The sequence below is a fragment of the Anomaloglossus baeobatrachus genome, chromosome 7 (assembly GCF_048569485.1).
Source record: "Anomaloglossus baeobatrachus isolate aAnoBae1 chromosome 7, aAnoBae1.hap1, whole genome shotgun sequence".
Classification (NCBI taxonomy): Eukaryota; Metazoa; Chordata; class Amphibia; order Anura; family Aromobatidae; genus Anomaloglossus; species Anomaloglossus baeobatrachus.
In genome coordinates, this window is record NC_134359.1 from 190,762,798 (window position 1) to 190,768,144 (window position 5,347).

A 5,347-nucleotide genomic window follows, 5' to 3' on the forward strand; every position below is an offset into this window, starting at 1 on the left:
ACTAACAGGGCTGTGGCATTGCAGTGGTCTGCCAGCCAATCCCTGCATGAGGGCTGGCTCTCAAAAGAGCGCCAACATGCAGAAATGAAGACCACGAGTACAGCACGAGTATCGCGAGATTACTCGGTCCCCGCCGAGCAGCCCGAGTACAGCGATACTCGTGCGAGTACCGAGTAGTTACAAGCATGCTCGCTCATCACTAATAGGGATGTATGATGATCAAAATGAAAAGGTGATGACAATCCTAAGGAGACACTGGAACATTCTAAAGAGTGACCCTGACATTGGCGATGCTATTTGTAGCCATCCCTCAATTACGTATAAGAGAGGGAGGACATTGAAGGACGAACTTCTTCACAGTTTTTACACCCCCCAAGTAAGAGTGGAACATGGCTGAACCGCAGAGAGGTTGGTACCTTTAGATGTGGATCATGTACATATTGTAAATAAGTTGTTCCCTCTAAAGAATTTAGGAGTTCATGTACAGGACGAGTATATAAAAATCGCAATTTCGCCAGTTGCAAAACTGAGGGGGTCATCTATCTTTGTACATGTAAGTGTTCAAAAGACTACGTGGGGAAAACAAAGAGACAACTAAACATTAGGGTAGGTGAACATCTGGGGGATATTAGAAACAAACGGGACACCCCTATAGCTCGCCATGTGAACAGTTGCCATGATAGAGATCTTGGCTCCATCTCGATCAGGGTCATTGAAGTCATCCCTCTATCTGTCCGTATGTCAGGTTTGCAGAGTCACTTCTGGGCCATCTTTTGAAATACAAGCCGTTCCCCGTCAGACTGGTGATAATGGTGACTGCGATCTAGTGATCACTTGGCAGACTGCGGCCGGTGGTCTATGCCCTACTAGGAAGCACCTGAAGAACCCCGGTGGGACTTTCAATGGGGGGGGGAAATGCGTCGGGAATTGCTGTTAGACGTCAAGTTGGACGATGGGTCACTGAACCATTCATAAGACTTCTGAATGAAGCTAAGTATTATCATCATGACTATGAGAAACTACAATAACTGTCATGGTTACTTGGACCGTGTTATTTCACCCTCATTTTTTGCTCCATTTACATAAGTGCCTTCTCTGAAGTGTGTGTGTTAATTATCTTCTATGAAGCATCCTCCCCTTTGTTTTTCCCTACACATGCTATGAATTATTCAGGCATATCTTATGTCAGCCTTTAATGATTGAGGAAGGTGACAGGATTGCAGTATTTTGATCTGCTTGGGTTTAATTGAACTTTTGTGGAGTGTTACTGAGAATTGTGGACACTTGTTGATTAACCCTTTAAAGAGTTATACAGGAGGATACTGGAAATTTTATCCAGACTGAGGGTACACATGATACTTCATATCTGAAACTTGAAGCACTGTTATATATATATATGATTGAGAGCATTCAGCACCTTACAAATAATAATTTGGTACTTCTTTGAGGATTATTATGTATTGACATGGTCCAATCAAACACCATTTTAAATAGAAACTAGACTGCCTTAAGTGTTGTGTGTGTTTGGCAATTGTTTATTGAGTTTAGTGCAGTGCAACTTCCCCGCACTCCCTCTTTCCCAGACCAGCTGCACTCGAGAACAGCGGAGGGAAAGAAGGGTGAGTCTTCGTTGAGCGGGGGCGCCATTTGCGTCCAGATATAGGGTGCCAACCTCCGCGGCTAGGTAGGGCCATAACAGGATATCGTCTGGCCACACCCTTGTTGCACTGCAAGTGATTTATATACGTTTACAATTTACCATTCACCACTACTTATTGTTGATGGGCAGCATTGCTATTTGTTAATTTTTTCGGACGTATGATCACCTTGTTTGGCCATAAAGGTCACTTCTCCTTCCCCAATTGATATTGTGTATTTACTTGTGGGTATCCTACAGGAGGACCCTTGTCAGTGGCCTAGCTACAAAATTGTTAGGGATCTACTGTCCCATACATGTGTGTTGTTGTGTGGGGATTATCTGTTTTAAATTGAATCCAATAAAATTTGCAATTTTAGGGGTTTTCTTATTTGGTTTTGATGTTAATCACCCCTCTCTATATATACTTATTCATGTTTTTTTTCCCTGCACACGTAGCCATAGTACACATCGAGTAACTATGCTTTGCTTAGTAACCCAATGTGTACCCTAGCTACGAGTGCAGGGAGCCAGCGCTAAGCGGTGTACGATGGTAACCAGGGTAAATATCGGGTAACCAAGCAAAGCATTTTGCTTAGTTACCCGATATTTGCCTTGGTTACCAAGCACAGAATCGTTTCCATGAGTCGCTGCTGGCTGGTGGCTGGTCGCTGGTGAGATCTGCCTGATTGACAGCTCACCAGCGACAATGTAGCGACGCACCAGCGATCCTGATAAGGTCATATCATGGTTGGAATCGATGGTACGTTGCTTAGTGAGACGGTACCCTAAAATAAGCTCTGGAGACAGATTCTCTTGCAGATCTCCGTCCAGACCAAAGTTCTTACTTGCTTATTTACATATGAAAAAAAGATGGATTTCTCTCAAATAAAACATCAGATCGCAGATATGACAGTATCATTTTTTTCAGCTTCCTATGACTTACATGTCCATATAGACGGCTTCGGAGGGTTAATTCTACTGACAGATGTCTATTAACAAAACGCCAGAAAAAATGTTTACAAACCACTCCAACAAACACCAAAAATGTGCAAATAGACATAGCCAAAGACCATATACAATTTAATGCAGGGGACAATCACTGTATCGACCAAAAAGAAAAGGAAAAAACCCCTTAAAAATACAAATTTATTAATGCAATTAAAACAATCCCCAGACGGACACACATAAACAGGACACTAGATCCCAAACAGTTGCCAGTTTTCTACTATCGAAGAAACTCCTACAAGATTTATCACATCAATATATCGAGGAGAAATCGTTTGGCAACACAGGGTAATCAACTGTCCATACAGAACAACCAGTTAATGCAGTTCATTGACCAATTTAGTGTTGTGTAAGGATACCAGAGTATATGCTTACAGTGCAACCAGGGTGTGGCCAAATATTCTCTGTTATGGCCCTACCTCACCGCGGAGGTTGGCACTAGAGTTGAGCGCGGTTCGCGGTTCGAGGTTCTCCAGTTCTAGGCTCGAGTGATTTTGGGGCCTGTTCTAGATCGAACTAGAACTCGAGCTTTTTGCAAAAGCTCGATAGTTCTAGAAACGTTCGAGAACGGTTCTAGCAGCAAAAAAACAGCTAATTCCTAGCTGGCTTTCCGCTGTAATAGTGTAAGTCACTCGGTGAATCACCCTATTATGACATTTCAGTGTATAGTGTGCGTGAACAGCGCCTTCAGATCATTGCTGTTTCTATAATGGCGATCGCCATTTTTTTTTTTTTTTCCTTGTCTTCCTTCCCTAAGCGCGCGCGTGTAGTGGGGTGGGCCAGCATGTCAGCCAATCCCAGACACACACACAGCTAAGTGGACCTTTAGCCAGAGAAGCAACGGCATGTGTGATAGGATGTCCATGTCACATGTCCCTGCATTATAAAACCGGACATTTTCCTCCAAGACGCCATTATCTCTTCTGCGTCTTTGGTGTCAGACATCACTGTCGCAGCTCCGTCCTTTGTCCTATCGCTGATACAGCTGTATGCGCTCCATACACAGCGCTGGACAGCTTAGGGAGAGCACTTTCTAGCAGTCCTTTTAAGGGCTCAAACCGGCAGGGTCAGAGCCATAGGTGACAGGTCCTGAAAACAGCGACAGCGTCTGTGTAGCCAAGGTCAGGGATTTCCTCCCTGTAATTCCCTATTAGGAGGGAATAGAAAGGCAGGCTTCCATTCCTCTACCCAGAACCCCACAATCCTGGCACTGTACCCTCCTGTCCTCTGCACACTCCAACTCATTATAACTAAGCCATTATACTAGCAAACACTCAGTGTACCTAGTGGCATCCTAAACGTGGCTATTGGACATTTGTCTAGTCACACTAGTGCAAAGACATTTGCAGCACGTCTGCCTGCATTGCACACTCCAACTCATTATAACTAAGCCATTATACTAGCAAACACTCAGTGTACCTAGTGACATCCTAAACGTGGCTATTGGACTTTGCTATAGTCACACTAGTGCAAAGACATTTGCAGCACCTCTACCTGCATTGCACACTCCAACTCATTATAACTAAGCCATTATACTAGCAAACACTCAGTGTACCTAGTGGCATTCTAAACGTGGCTATTGGACATTTGTCTAGTCACACTAGTGCAAAGACATTTGCAGCACGTCTGCCTGCATTGCACACTCCAACTCATTATAACTAAGCCATTATACTAGCAAAGACTCAGTGTACCTAGTGGCATCCTAAACGTGGCTATTGGACATTTGTCTAGTCACACTAGTGCAAAGACATTTGCAGCACGTCTGCCTGCATTGCACACTCCAACTCATTATAACTAAGCCATTATACTAGCAAACACTCAGTGTACCTAGTGGCATCCTAAACGTGGCTATTGGACCTTGCTATAGTCACACTAGTGCAAAGACATTTGCAGCACCTCTACCTGCATTGCACACTCCAACTCATTATAACTAAGCCATTATACTAGCAAACACTCAGTGTACCTAGTGGCATCCTAAACGTGGCTATTGGACATTTATCTAGTCACACTAGTGCAAAGACATTTGCAGCACGTCTGCCTGCATTGCACACTCCAACTCATTATAACTAAGCCATTATACTAGCAAACACTCAGTGTACCTAGTGGCATCCTAAACGTGGCTATTGGACATTTGTCTAGTCACACTAGTGCAAAGACATTTGCAGCACAGCACGTCTGCCTGCATTGCACACTCCAACTCATTATAACTAAGCCATTATACTAGCAAACACTCAGTGTACCTAGTGGCATCCTAAACGTGGCTATTGGACTTTGCTATAGTCACACTAGTGCAAAGACATTTGCAGCACCTCTACCTGCATTGTACACTCCAACTCATTATAACTAAGCCATTATACTAGCAAACACTCAGTGTACCTAGTGGCATCCTAAACGTGGCTATTGGACATTTGTCTAGTCACACTAGTGCAAAGACATTTGCAGCACCTCTGCCTGCATTGCACACTCCAACTCATTATAACTAAGCCATTATACTAGCAAACACTCAGTGTACCTAGTGGCATCCTAAACGTGGCTATTGGACATTTGTCTAGTCACACTAGTGCAAAGACATTTGCAGCACCTCTGCCTGCATTGCACACTCCAACTCATTATAACTAAGCCATTATACTAGCAAACACTCAGTGTACCTAGTGGCATCCTAAACGTGGCTATTGGACTTTGCTATAGTCACACTAGTGCAAA